At 40.1% G+C, this 15734-nt stretch overlaps 1 long non-coding RNA gene across 5 annotated transcripts; it reads right to left on the minus strand.

The window, feature by feature from the left end:
- Window positions 1-4140: 4140 nt before the first annotated feature.
- LOC101930913 (uncharacterized) lies at window positions 4141-15700 on the minus strand. 5 transcript variants are annotated; one of them, XR_010594314.1, is made up of 6 exons: window positions 15107-15625; window positions 10298-10486; window positions 9212-9340; window positions 8881-8972; window positions 8700-8775; window positions 4148-4280 (listed from the first exon to the last, which is right to left on the minus strand). It is a non-coding gene; the product is annotated as an uncharacterized LOC101930913 (long non-coding RNA). The 5 variants fall into 5 exon arrangements; XR_010594315.1 differs by lacking the exon at window positions 4148-4280 and adding an exon at window positions 6988-7109; XR_010594313.1 differs by lacking the exon at window positions 4148-4280 and adding an exon at window positions 7331-7778 and having other exon boundaries at window positions 15111-15629.
- Between the last annotated feature and the right edge of the window lie 34 nt (window positions 15701-15734).

A 15734-nucleotide genomic window follows, 5' to 3' on the forward strand; every position in this document is an offset into this window, starting at 1 on the left:
AGGGGAAAGGATGGAATGGTTAGGTGGGAATGGCCTATTTTGCTGCTGGAAATCTTGATAATCAATTTAGGGTTCCAGAGGAAAAGCAATTAGACATGAAAAGCTGCATAAACATAAATGCAGATTCTCCTCTTGTGGAACCGTCAAGCTAATGCTCTTTTTCCCAGCTGGGAGAGCTTCACACCACTTCACATCCATTCCATGGCTGAGTAGGGAGTGAGGTGGACAGCCTCCAGAACAGAGGCTTGTTCAGCCTCTTCAGTCAACCACAACATAGATACTTGAGAGGTGGGATAAATGAGAAGAGAAAAAATGTGAAGGGAGGAGTATTTGGCTGCAGTGCTAGTGAGATGGAGAATCCTGGGGTGTGTGGATGATTGAAGAGTCTTTTCTATCACTTCTTGGCTGATTTATCCATAACTTGACACTGAGGGCTTTAAAAACAAAACAAACCCACACAAAAAAGCTACCTTTGAAGGAGCACTTACCATCACACTTGGTCATGGCTTTTGGGTTCTGCCATAACTCTGTGATGATCAATAAGGAATGTCCCTTTCACAAACTAAATTTTTGTAAAGATAAGGCCTAATTAATTTTGTGTGTGTAAACACTGATTAATCTCACTACTTACAATAGGGAAGACCTCTAATTATCAAAGGTTTATTGCTTAAAGCTATTAGAAAAGCCCTGCAAGAGTTATGAATTCATCATTAGTTTGCTGGAAGAGGCATATTCTGCAATGTGCTTGTTTGTTTTTAATGCGTGGGCTCCAAATTTTCATGGTTTCACCTTGTTGCTCTCTCAAATGTGCTCATTTCCCTTGACAGCTCTGAACATGTGTTTGGGGAAAGGAGAGATGGAAAAATTCTTAGTTCCCATTCAGCTGTTACAAATTAGATATTTGCATTGATAGATTTGTCTTTTCTCTCCTGTGGCTTATCTGCTTTTGGGGGTAAGGATGCCTGAAACCATAAGCAATCTCATGCAGATCTAGGACTGATGATTAAAATGTGAAAAGTGCAAACTGAAGACAGAGAGGATCCATCCTTCATTGATGGAAACTGAGACTAAGTCGAATACATTCCTCACTAATTACAAGTACATCTTGTCTAGGCCCGGAGGGCTCCTATTGCCTAAGTGTGCAGAAATCTGTCACTGCTATTTCACTTTGAGTACTGTATTCAGTGCTTAATTTTTGCCAGGGCTGATCCCTGACACTTCTAGGTTTGACAGTTCATAGCCCTGGCACCTCTGGGCTTGCTGCATCAGTTATGAATGTAAAACAATTGGTTGAGCCCTGGCATCTCTTTCATTACAAATTAAACACTGACAGTATTCAATACAAAAGACTGATCCACAGTGGAATCTTATGCAGAAGGGTTATCATTTGACCATCCTTTTCAATGGGAAAGCACAATAGAAATCTCACTCTTTTTAGTCTATATAAATAGTTATGACATGTGTATTTTCTTCCACCTCTTCCCATCCAAGCATCAACAGAATAAGAATGGCCATACTGAGTTAGACCAAAGGTCCATCCAGCCCAGTATCCTGTCTACCGACAGTGACCAATGCCAGGTGCCCCAGAGGGAGTGAACCTAACAGGTAATGATCAAGTGATCTCTCTCCTGCCATCCATCTCCACCCTCTGACAAACAGACGCTAGGGACACCATTCCTTACCCATCCTGGCTAACAGCCATTAATGGACTTACCCTCCATGAATTTATCTAGTTCTCTTTTAAACCCTGTTATAGTTCTTGCCTTCATAACCTCTTCAGGCAAGTAGTTCCACAGGTTGACTAGGTGCTGTGTGAAGAACTTCCTTTTATTCGTTTTAAACCTGCTGTCCATTAACTTCATTTAGTGGCCCCTAGTTCTTATATTATGGGAACAAGTAAATAACTTTTCCTTATTCACTTTCTCCACACCATTCATGATTTTATATACCTCTATCATATCCCCCCCTTAGTTTCCCCTTTTCCAAGCTGAAAAGTCCTAGCCTCTTTAATCTCTCCTCATATGGGACCTGTTCCAAACCCCTAATAATTGTAGTTGCCCTTCTCTGAACCTTTTCTAATGCCAGTATATCTTTACTGAGATGAGATCACATCTGTATGCAGTATTCAAGATGTGGGCATACCATGGATTTATATAAGGGCAATAAGATATTCTCTGTCTTATTCTCTATCCTTTCAATGATTCCTAACATCCTATTTGCTTTTTGACTGCTGCTGCACACTGCGTGGATGTCTTCAGAGAACTATCCACGATGACTCCAAGATCTTTCCTGATTAGTTGTAGCTAAATTAGGCCCCATCATATTGTGTATATATAGTTGGGGTATTTTTTCCAATGTGCATTTCTTTACATTTATCCATGTTAAATTTCATTTGCCATTTTGACTCCTTAGAATGAACTCAGGGCTGGTCTACACTACAAAATTAGGTTGGTTTAACTACATTGCTCAGGGCTGTGAAAAATGTCACACCCTATATGATGAAGTTAAGTTGACCTAAGCCCTGGTACTATTTGTGGGTAATGGGACAGGCACGTCTAGGCCTGCCCCCTCAACCAAAGGGGGGCTGCCATTGGACCCAGGCTGCACCTGTATACTGGGGACAACAAATGGAAAAACAGGAACAGGAGTGAAGTCAAAGGTTGAAAATCAGGGATCTAGATGAGAATACAGAGCAAAGAACCCCTGACAGTAGTACACCTTTGTGGGTACACAGAGGTCGTTCGGGGGGTTACATCAACTCATTTAGATATTTGCCTAGTTTTACAACAGGCTACATAAAAAGCACTAGTGAAGTCAATACAAAGTAAAATTTCCTATGACTTGTTGATACTGCCCTATATATTAAACACTGAAATATACGTACAATATTTACACCCTAATTTATTTATTTATAATTATATGGTAAAAATGAGAAAATAAGCAATTTTTCAGTAATCGTGTGCTGTGACGTTGTATGTTCTGATTTTGTAAGCAAGTAATTTTTAAGTGAAGTGAAACTTGGGGGTACACAAGACACAGCAGAATCCTGAAAAGGGTACAGTAGTCTGGAAAGATTGAGAACCACTGGGCTAAGGGACCAGAAATAGACCTCACAGTCACAGAACATGCCCACTCCCCAGCTTTCCTGCTCCTAATGTGATGGAGGGCTATTTTGGCCAGTGCCAGCAGGGGGTTGACAAGGAGGTCTTCCAACTCCATGGGGCCACAGATGCAGTGTGTAAAATGAGGTGGTGTGGGAAGAAGTGCAGCCAGGACCTCAGTATAAGGTGCTGGAGGAGAACTAAGCCCTGGTGAAATAGACACCAAGAGCTACCTACTTATTCCTCTGAGCCATGGATTTACTAGTGACAGAACCCCTTCCATTGCTGTAGTGTCTACAACAGTAGTCTCCAAACTTTTTGATCTTGCACCCCATCAGTAAAAAAAATGTTGAGCATGCACCCCGTGCTGCGCCAGCTCTACCATTTTTGCCGAAGTGCGGGGGAAAAAAAAAAAAAAAAAAAAAAGCTGCTTGGACTTCTGTCCGAACTGCTGACGCAAGGGAGGAAAAAACAACTCTGCGCACCCCCAAGGATCCTCTGGGGTGCGTGCACTCCACTTTGGAGACCACTGGTCTACACTACGGCAGCACTACAGCAGGTGTACTGCTGTAGCATTTCTAGTGTAGTCACACCCTTAGGAAGTTTCGTTAGGCTTATCAGGGAGAAGGGTGGGTGGTATGTATACTTGTTGCAGGATTTAAAAGCCTATTAGATATGAAGTAATTTACCGTGGTTGATTTGGCTTTTTACTAGTATAATTAAGATCAGAATTTGACCTGGAAAGTCTGACGTACTGCATTCTGCTGCAGAACTACTATGGACATCAGTTATAACTCATCAAGGAAAAGCTGCCAAAGGAAATAACTGTGTTTTGAGAAAACAATACCAAATGTTTCAGAAAGGCATTGAAGTAAGGAAGTCATCAAATCAAGCATAAAAGCTTTTTGAAAGTTCAGCATTCATAGTGTGCTATATAGAAGACAGTAAGAAAATATATGAAATTTAGCATAAATATCATTAGCACTTGAAACAGTGCCATCTTCAGCGAGGATGGATTCAGGAACCTTTGATGAGCATGTGCAGTTGAAGGCTAATAAATCTCAATGAACATGTAAGGGAAATAATATAAACTAAAATCCCAAGTAACCAGTCTTCAAATGAGGAACAATTCAGTTGAATCAAAATGGCTGGTCCCACCTTTGCTATGTACAGCTGGACCTGAAATACAGGGGAAATAGGTGGCTAAAACTTAGAGAAGCAGCCTCCCTTACATATTGTAGATCAGATAGTGCAAACTATGCTTTAGTGAATTAAAGCAGGAATCAGTTTGAGAGTTGCTGTAATATTATGGCTGGGCTTTTCAAAAGGATGTGTCTGCAAATGAGTTTATTAAACTTGCTGATCTGCATGTGTGAAGCTAGAGACTGAGTTGAGGGCTCCTAGGAAAGTTTCCTTAAACGTTCATGAGGCCACCTCCACAGCACCCCTGGCCTCAGTCAGAGGAGAACTGAAGCCCAAATAAGAGAGACATTTTGGTTTTCAAAGTGGCAACAGAAAGCAATGGCACTTTCCAACCAGTTCTGTCTGGTAAAATAAAATTTAACTCCCCACCCCCCATATGAAAAGACTATGAATGTCCTAGTCACTCAGTTTTTCACAGCAATCCAATTCATGGCTTCCACTCCAAAGCAGACTTTGACATTTGCACACTAGTCACCTGAAAAGCAGAATTGTGATTGTAACATTAGTGCTGTTTGGAAAGCATCACATTCTTTCTGAGGAATTAGTTAGAGATCATCAAACTGGATGTATAGCAGGAATCTAATACCACCAATAACCTGCATGATTCATAGCATCATGCATGGAAATAAGGCATAGGTTTTTAACTAATTAATCATGGGAGCAGTTCACCAAAGATTATGGTGGATTCTCCATCACTGACTTTTTAAATCACGATTGGATGTTTTTCTAAAAGATCTGGTCTAGGAATTATTTTGGGGAAATTCTATGACCTATCGCAGTGGTTCTCAACCAGGAATACATATATCCCTGGGGATATGTAGAGATCTTCCAGGGGGTACATCAACTCATCTAGATATTTGCCTAGTTTTACAACAGGCTACATAAAAATCACTAGCGAAGGCAGTACAAACTAAAATTCCATACAATGACTTGTTTATACTGCTCTATATACCATAGACTGAAATGTAAGTACAATATTTATATTCCACTCCGTTTATTTTATAATTATATGGTAAAAATGAAAAAGCAATACTTCTTCACTAATATTGTGCTATGGCACTTTTGTATTTTTATGTCTGTGTAAGCAAGTCATTTTTTAAGTGAGGTGTGACTTGGGGGTACGCAAGATAAATCAGACTCTTGAAAGGGGTACAGTACTCAGGAAAGGTTGAAAGCCCCTAGCCTACTTCCACCAAATAGCCATCCATTATCCTCTCCAATAATCTCTCCTTGCCCTCCCCTCCCTGGACAGGTTTCTTGTATGACAGAATATAGCATCTTCATGGCAAGGGCTATCTTAGTGCATTTCTAGAACACCATGTAAACTTTCCCACACTATATAATGACTTCATAGTAATATAGGCTACTACAGTCAAAGCGTCAGATTGGGCTAGTATATGGCAGTATGATACATCATTACCCTTTTGCTACTGCCTTCTCATTCTCCAGAAGATAAGATTAAGGTCAGAAGAGACCATAACAATTTTGTCTGACCTCCTACATGACAAATCCTTCACCAAATGATTCCTGTATTAAGTCCATAACTTCTGGATTAGCTAGAGCATATCTTTTAGAACGACATGTGATGGAGAATCCACCCTATCCTTTTAAGTTGTTCCAATGTTTAATTACTCTCCTATAAAAAATGTCTGATTTCTGGTATGAACTTATCTAGTTTCAGATCCAGTTGCTGGATCTCAGACATTTGTCTGCTAGATTAAAGAAATCTCTTACTGTCAATCTTTTCCCCCCATGTAGATATCTAGGCCATGTCTACACTTACAGTGCTACAGCAGCGCAGCTGTATCACATGTGGTGAAGACACTCTATGACGATTAAAGAGAGCGCTCTCACCAGCAAAAAAAAAAACAAAAAACAAAAAAAACCCCTGGTAGCAGCATAAGTTATGTCAGCAAGAGAAGCTCTCCCACCACCATAGAGCTGGGCACACTAGCACTTATATCAGTGTAACTTCTGTCGCTTATGTCCGAGTGACATAAGTTTTGCCGTCATAGGTGGTAGTGTAGACATAGCTTTGGACCATGATCAAGTCACCTCTTAAACCTTCTCTTTGTTAAGCTAATTAGATTGTGAGCCCTTCTCTTTCACTATAAGGTTGGGCCCTGTTTTCTGTGGGCACGCAGTCACACAGAATCTCCCAAGGAGTAAACGTCTTTAAAGAGCAGACGTGAGAAGTGAACAGTCTTCTAGTAACTGTCTCAGCACTGACACATGCAGTAGAGGTAACATCTCCCTACTTCTACTCAGTATTCCCCTACTTATACAAATAAGTTTATTGCCTTTGCTCTCTTAGCCAGTTGCATCATACTGTCAGCTCATGTTCAACTGGTTATCCCCATAACACAAAGCCCTGTGGAGTCACTGCTTTCCAAAATACTGTCCTCCACCTTCAGTGACCTACATTCTGGTTTCTACTATATATAAACCTTTCATTTAATTGTATTAAAGTGCATATTGTTCGACAGATTGCTCTGTAGAACTGAACTGTCATTTACCCCTCCACTGTTTGTGGTCTGTTTTACCAGGCATGATAAGTTTTCTTCCAAGTGGTCGATAGAGATATTAAACAGGATTGGAACAAAAACAGATTTAATGAGGGGGGCCCCCACTAGAAACACCTCCACTGGATGATGATTCCCCATTTACAATTAGTTAAGGATGTGTCATCCAGTTGATGGCTTGCTACTGTTAACTCTTCACTGGGATTCAGGACATCCTCATGCTGTCATCAAAAGGCAATGTTGCTTCAGCCACTGACTGATAAGCCCCTTCTGCTCCTGTGGGCTTCATATTAAAAAATAGTTTCCCCAACTCATTTAAGCACAGGAATATAAAAACAAACCCTTACCCATCTCTAACTGTTTAAAGAGCACATCAAATTAATGTTGTGGTGGCACTCAACTCTACTTGTATGTATTAAGCTCATGCAGATGTATGCAACTGTTACTTAACATTTCCTCTTTTCTTGTAACAAGATTATATGATTAAATTTTTATTACAGGAAGTTTGGGGGGTTGCAAGTTACTCTTGGAGCCCTGAAAGCTTCTTTTCTACTACATTTTCCTCTTTAAATCCACACCTATTCAAAAGCAAGGTAGTGTAGTGATCAGCCATCCCAGCATAGGAGGGTCTGGATTATCTGGAATCCAGCAGCATTTCCCGTTCAGTTGGCCAGAAGTATTTCGAAGAGCAGCATATAGGGTCTCCAACACCTCACAGAAGTGAAGGACTAAGAGACTAAAATGTTTGACAATGCTGTGGAGGTAGAGTGACCCAATAGGGTTCCACTTACCTAAGACAGAAACTGCCTGCTGGGGTCATGGGCAACTTGTGCATGGGGGAGTGTGCAAATGAGCAGCTCTGCTTTCAGTGTCAATCCAGCTGTGCGTGGGGTACTGGGTTAATCCTCCATGATGACAATTTAGGAGCTAGTCGTTTTGGGATGTTGGAGGACTGCCAAAATGAAAATGATTCTAATGTAATGGAATAATTATATGCCAAGGTACAATGTCTAAATACAGGCAGTGTCCTGTATTTAGCAGAGGTTGCCAAAGGACGCACAAAGAATTTAACATTTAAGCACTTTCCAAAAGCAAAAAACCAATCAATATTCTGAGATTTAAGGAGAACCTCCATGTTTTCTCTCACGTTGCTACCTAGGTGTAGAACAACCACCTCGATCGTGTATGCCATGCAACCTCCCTCCTCAATATCCACCTTTTCCCGCCCCTCACAATCTTTTAATGGATTCTCTAATTATATCCCTTTAAACAAAGTTATTCTAAACAAACCAAACCTTAGGAACTAGGGTACTGTTGCCAACAACCTCAGCCTTATTCTGCATATCCCTTCTTCCTTCCCTCCTCTCCCCTGCTTCTCCCTCTCTCCCACTGTTCTGGATCAATTTCGAAGTTAAGTTCCTCTGAACAGGAATTATATCACATACCATATACACTTAACTTGATATACAGAAATATGCAGTGGGGATGTTCCGTAATCAGGCTAAAGCTTTAGATGCATTGTAGCTCTACTACACAACGGATGTGTGTTGTAGCCAGGTTATAGGACAAACATTTTAACTGTAGTGTAGATACTATCTTAAGAAATTAGTATACATTTTGGACACCCGCTGTAATCCCATATGTTAAAATACATCCTTTCATTTAAAGATTCAATCAGTAACCTCTATTTGCCACCCTGAATAGAAAAAGACCTATATAAAAAAAATTCCTGAGATCAGTCATTATAGAAGTCATCAGACAGAAAAATTGATCTCTTTAAAAACAATACAGAAACTAAAATACTCTTCAGTCAATTACTGTCCCAAACAACCAAGCGGCAGCCCTCAAACAAAAGATGGTATCAATCCAGTACCTTTTGAAAGGGCTCATGTTACTGGACTCGTCTTATCGGGTGTGTGTCTGGAGGAAGCTATTATTGCTGACAGAGACTGATATATTGGAAAAACAGATCAGAGGAGAAAAAAATATTAGAAAATGGAGAAGTTATACTAAAATGTATTTAAAAAAAAACACAACCCTGAAATAATACTTACCTCTCTCAAAATCCTCAGAATGGGACACAAATATTGTTCTCTCGCCTGTAGTCAGAGCTTTTTATTTTTATCTCTCCATGCTGAATTTTCATCTAATTTTTTAAACACAAAGAGGAAGGCTGATGATTCATGCTGCGTCACACACACCAAAAAGAGCATTTTTTTCTGATTTTTAATATTTAAGGGCATCTTGGAAACGTGTTAATGCCAAGACATTTTTGGCAGTCCCAGTTTGGATGCTTTTTACTGTGATTGTTTTGCTGCCTCGGGAGAATGCAATTTTTAGAGTCTTTGAAATGATTGTTACAACAGCTTTTCCATTATTTTCTACCTGTCTCATGTTGCTGTAATTGCTGAACCTGCTTTCCCCAAGGTAATTGTACCAAACTGTCTCCAGAGATGACATCACAGAGTGATAATTTCCTTCTCTTCTGCTATTCAAATCAGATGAAATTCATCCCTGTATGGGGGGGGACACCACAATACATATGCATCACTTCAATCCCACTTAAACCTTCATAAGATGGAGTCCTTCAGAAGAGGTGGTAGGACTCATCTAGTGCATAGGCCATGAGTTCAGGTGAGACATACATTTACCTCATGCTGAGCCCTTACACGGGGGTAAATTTTATCCACAGTGAGCATTGTGTTCTGAGTGGAAGAAGGGATGGACACTAGAATCAGAAGACTGCATGTGCTTTGGAAATAACAGATGGAAATGGATAGTTTGAGAGAGGCAGTTCTCACTGAGTAAACTGGAAGTGTCAGGAAGGAGTGGCTAGTAGAAATGTGTAATTTCAGAGAAGGAACCAGACAGGAAATATCGCCCAGGAAAAGATAATAGAAATATACAGATGCTCCTGATTTTCTCTCTGGGTTGCACTGAGAAAGGTTTGAACTGCTTCCCCAACCTGTTCTGTCATAACAAAAATAAAAATGTTTTCCCCTCCTTTGACTAAAATCTTGTCTAAGTTCTGGTGAAGGAGAAATGAGAATGTTGTGTTTGTTTTGTAAAGCATTCTGGTGAAGGAGAAATGCGAATGTTGTGTTTGTTTTGTAAAGCATTTTGTATATTTCCTGCACTACACAGATAATTTAGATGACATGGCATGGGGATTTAGGGTCAGAGCCACAAATTATTAGACCAACAGATTCCTGGTCATTTGCACCTAGATAAGCAATTTTACACTGCATTGTAAGAAATGTCACCTGCATCCATTGACGTCACTCTGTTGCATTTGTATTCAGGACTGTTCCTACATAGAGCATTTAAAGGACTGGTGGGTGGATGGTTGTTTTGTAGCTTAGGAAGTTCTGGATTCTTTTGAATTGACACTGTGTGAGTCAGTTGCATTAACTAGGTGTTGTCAATAACTGCTCCACATTACATCACTCAGAACATAAAATTACTAATTACCTACAAGTTGACATGGGGTCAAGCTGCAGAGTTGAAACAGACATTAGAACATGCTTGAAGTATGGGGATGTGTCAATCTGCAATTTTGGTTCATTCCATTAGTTGAACAGGAGCTAGTCATGAAGTTTGGCTCTGGACTCTCCCAAATTTCAGGGTTGTTTGGATCTGGGTTTCTGTTCAGGTCCTTTTCTAATTAGAAGTTTAAAATAATAAACAAAGGAAAAAAATCACTTATTAGTGTTGGGAGAAATTTATCCATGACTTAACTTCAGTGACTTCAATGGAGTTCTATCAGGGACCACTTTGGCCCATTCAATTTATCCTTCTTTCCCCACAGTATCATCCATCAGGTGAACTAGCTCATACTTAGTTCACACAAAGAGATAGCGTATTGTATATACTTTGTAACTGACAAAGAAAAAACAAAAACATTTAAGAACCTGCATGTAATTCCACTCCATATGGTGACAGTTTAAGCCTCAAGGTATCTCCTCCTAAAATCCTTTTTATCCTTTATAGAAAAGCCATTACCCCAACAGACACTCAAGGAGCACACTAAGCTATTCCTTTTTGCAATCAATCCTTAGGTACTGTTATATTTATTCAGTTTACAGACTTGTATGAAATTTGGTGGTGAGCCTCCTTAAGGCCCTTTCTTCTTCTGCCCATGTGTTTGGAGACCATTTGTCATTGCACAGAAATTCCTATAAATGACAATGTGGGATTTTTTTAAATCATGGTTTTAAGACCTAAGTTAACTGATACGAGGTTGCTCCTAATTAGTAAAAAAGGTCTGTTATAGAAAAATGATGCATAAACAAATGGTTCACAGGATCTTTGAGTGAAATTAAACCCCTCCAGCTGTCACCAGGGAAAGCTGTGGGATACGGTGACAACAAAACAGATATCTGACATTAATAATTTATAGTAGGCTTTTAAAGATAGGATTTTTTCAGAAGGCAATGTCAAACGCTTTAGGCACCAGATTCAATCTTGCTTAGATTCTTTGTTTACTTCTAAATCTAATACTCTCATCAACAAGAACTTGAAAACCATAACAATGGTAATTTATAGGACCTATAAAACTACATTTTGTTCTTGCTTTGCAGGTTCTGCAGCAATGTTTAACTAGCAAGTAATGTTTCCACATCTGTACTGACAATCATGCTGCCATGCAAAGAATCACTATGAATGCAAGTTAAAATTGTAGCTGCTAAACAAAAACACTTATGCTCATGTCAACTTGATCCAAAAACACATTGCGGGTGGGGGGGAAGGGAAATAAAGGTTTGCCAAATAGAAAAGGACAAATAATAAAATCCCCCACCCCCATTTTTAAACTTCTTAGAATGTGTCAAAAGGAATGCAGATTAATACAAACAAATATTGAACACTGTGATTGAGAGGAACAAAAATAAATCTTGTACTGGATATAGAAATCTTGGGCATCAAACATTTGCAAAAAGAAATTGTGCTTAATAAAAGACCAGCATGACAGTACAATTCTTCAGCTTGTTGGTTTACATTCTGGAATGCTCAGTTTAAATCCATGATATTGCGGTGAGACACTCTGCCTTACAATATTCAACAGCAACCCCTCCAGTTAACTCAGGAGGAAAATTCAGTTCTCAAGGGAGTCCCATCCATTTCATCTCTGCCAAAAGGACAGTGCTGCAAGACAAGGCCTGGAGAAACACAAGCAGGCATCCTCATAGCTCCAGCAGATATACAGAGTAAAATCACTCCACACAAGAGATGTAATCTTTAATCTTATTTAAAATATAGTTTTAAAAGCTAAGATTTAATTACAAAGATAGCAGAAAGATTTTGGGTGTTAGGATGATGCTGCGTGGCTGGGTTTCAGTCTCTACAACCACTCAAGTTTTAGTTGTGGAGTGGGTGTGAAATTCTGCAGTTGGAAAGCTGAGAGATTAGAATGTGATTAGAATTTCTGTGAAAGATGAACAGACTGTCAAAAGCAATATGCAGACTCTGAGGTCTGCTAAAATGAACATCGAGACATATTGATACATTACATAAATACTGACCTTAGTTTTGCCTAAGTAAATAAACAGTGATGAACAATAAAGCCTGATGGCCACCAAAACACGAAGGCCATATATGTATTGTTTCACATGTGCTGAATTACAAAACATAAGCTGAAGCTGAAAATAATTTCTATGGCTTAAGGTATTTAACAATTGTGAGTTCTTCCTTCTCAATTAACAAGGAGAGAGAGAGTTAAAGATCCACAAAATTATTATTCACCTCTGATAGATAGGCAAGAAGCAGACATTTGCATATCATCCAGCTGGCTCATCAGAAGTACCAATAATCATTTTCACTGAATTTAGTTGCATTCAGGAGGCATTTGTTTACATAAATGACCTGCCTACTTAACATTGCTCCAGACCTCACTATTATTTTCTTTGTAGGATCTGAACAACACACATTTCCTGACATGATTGTTTTTACCAGGTCATGAATGAGGATTTTCTTCTGCAACTACTATTTTTCTACCCTGCAGGAAGCCTGGCAACAAGATCAGCCTGAGGAGAATGCTAACTAAAACAAGGACCACAACACTGAGCAGAAAAGACACTGACATTCCAATTTTCAGGAGTGCCCCCTGATTTATGTGCCATCTTGGGCCCGATTTTCAGGAGTAATGAGTATCCATGTCTCCTTTTGAAGTTGTAGGTGCTTAGCACTTATATCAGAACCCAACATGTCCCAAACGAAGCACCAAAAGTTGAGGCACCCAGAACTAATTGCCACTTTTGACTATTTTGGCCTTACTTGTGCAAAATGCTGCCACCTCTAACAGAGTATTACATGTTAATCACTCTGAGGACCAGAAGCAAGAGTCACATGCAGCACAGCACAGACTTCCCTATTGACAGTTCCAAAAAAAGATCTGTGACTTCATCCTTCTTTATTGAATGACCTCAGACAACAGCGTTTTTGAAAAAATTTAACTTGAAATGGTCTGCTAGGATTAAAAATCTTGACACTTTGCTTACTACATTTGTAAATGGAGTTTTGTGGAACAGGTAGAAAACAAGAATTTATTCATGCATGCAAGATTTTTCTGCATTCACTTACACTGCAAATATCTGGCAATTAACCACATAACTGATATGTCTGTGTCTATCCAAGTATCAGGAAGAAAGAAGGGCTTTCAGTGCAGTGCACTCATTAGTAGACTATGAAGATAGTTGTATTTTAAACCCAAATCGGACAACCAAATGTATCCTGGGCTGATCTGATTTAATTGTCTTAATGCTTCAAAACTATACATGTAGTAAATGTAGCTTTAGCAGGAATACAGACTGGAAATTTGTAATAGTTTAAAAACCTCACACCAGCTCTTTAAAAGTGTTGATTAAATGACAATTTCAGTGGGCCAAGAAAAGTGTAATTTCTCCCATCCATAACTCTGTAGTTTTCCTCAAAGGAAGAACTGTGAGTCTTGACCTCCCTCTTTATTAATTCACTCATTGCCTTCGCTCAAGGGCATATGTTGAGCTTTCTCCTCCTTCCAATCCATTTTTTCCCAAAGTAGCATAGGCCAATCTATATAGAGCTAGAAAGAGTTTTTGAGCAGATTGTCGCTACAAATCAATTTTTAGCATGAAGCAGTAAGACATACATCATGAATATTTAAAGCACTCAAATATAACTTTAGATTACACAAGTTTACAAAAGCTATTTAAACATTCACAGGAAAACAAATGGCCATGAGAATGTATAAAGAAGATGCCAGTTTGTAGCTCTAGACAATTCAAGCTGCCTCATACCCCAAAATGCCCTTCTAAAGAGACTACAATATATTTTCTGTACGTGTAACTTGCTTTCATTGGGCCTAATCCAGCACTCACTGTTGTAAATTAAAAACCTTCCAAAGGGCCTAACTGCCTAGGAATCATTGGGTTTACCCTTTTATAGCTTCTCCCAGCATACCTGTATGGTAACTGCCCCTTTAAATTTGGAAGAAACAATCAGCTGTAGTGCTAAAACAATTGTTTTGCCTCTGCCTACTATAGCTAGCCCTTCTCTCCCTTCTACCTAATAAGTGCAGAGCTCCTTTTATACTGCTTTCTTCTTTCTTATACTTAAAAAAAACCCATATCCTCTTTCCATTTATCTATAGTTTTTAAACAAGTGAAATGTTAAAGATTACCCAGGGTCCAGAGTAACATATATTTGAGAGTAAAATTACTGACCTATAAGAAGATACGGTCTGTAAACATACTGAACAAATTAATTCTTGAGGTGGAATTACATTAAAATAAGTTTGGAGATGCTGTTACACTAGTAATTTATTTGGCTCACTAAAGAGTATGTTACAGTTTTGCAATCTCATGATTTTAGTGAGTCTTGGGATAGCTGATGTTTTTATTAAAGCTGCAACTTCTGGAGTCATGTGACTAAGTGAGTCTCGCAGCTTTAATTTTAAAAGTAATTTTATAGCCTTCATAATTACAGAGAAAAGCTTGAAAATGTGAATCCTAAAGATTTACAAACCAGAAGGCATATACAAAGAACCTAAAGTGTATTAGGTTTTAAAATCACATGAGTTTGAGCCAAGCAACTCTTTTGGGCACCTGACTCATGAGTTGGCAATACTGATGACGTAGGTATATCTAAGAGACTGGGTCACGAATAGCTGGCCTAAAATACAACTCCTCTCTCCATAAAACTCTTCCAGGATTAAGGTTGAGACAGAAGTGCTTGTGGGGGGAGAGAAGATGGAGAACAGCTCCCCCTCCTTTGCTAACAGCAGAATTGAAGCTACCCTTCTCTTACTAGCCTGGGAACAGTTCTCTCGTCTCCTTGCCCAGCACAGTCAGCCTGGCGCCTCCTTTTTAACAGCCAGCAACCCCCAAACGATCACGTAGGATTTTATGGCTGCTCTTTTCCCTTCAGCAAGGAAGCTGATGAAGAAAACGTTACTCCCGTCTGCACTGAGAAGCCACGATCTTGCTGGGAGACGGGGCTTTGTCTGCGGCCGTGGCCTGGAGCGATGGAGAGGGGCCTGCAGCCGGGTGACCGGAGTTAGTCTCAGCAGCCGGGACAAGGAAGGAGAATTTGCCCCGGGAAGTGGCCTGTCCCACCATTCATTACCCTTCTCATGGGGCGGGCCCCCTTCAGGAGGGGAGGCAGTGGGTTGTGCGGCAACCAGATGCTATGGGAGAAGTAGGCCTCGAGCCACACCTCTGCCAGGCAGGGTCCTAGACCTGAATCCCCTTCAACAGCCCCCCAACCGCCTTCGTTCCCCAGCCCTGCGGCGGTACCCCACTAGTAACGGCCGCCGCCTCCTCCGCCGCAAAGAGCCGTAGGCCCGGGCCGGTGTTCCTCCGCAGCCGGGCGGGATAGGGGACGAACGAACGTCCCCTGGCTGCTCTTCATAGGGTAGGGGAGAAAGGAGAATAAT

This window comes from Chrysemys picta, chromosome 21 (genome assembly GCF_011386835.1).
Source record: "Chrysemys picta bellii isolate R12L10 chromosome 21, ASM1138683v2, whole genome shotgun sequence".
In the NCBI taxonomy this organism is placed as follows: Eukaryota; Metazoa; Chordata; order Testudines; family Emydidae; genus Chrysemys; species Chrysemys picta.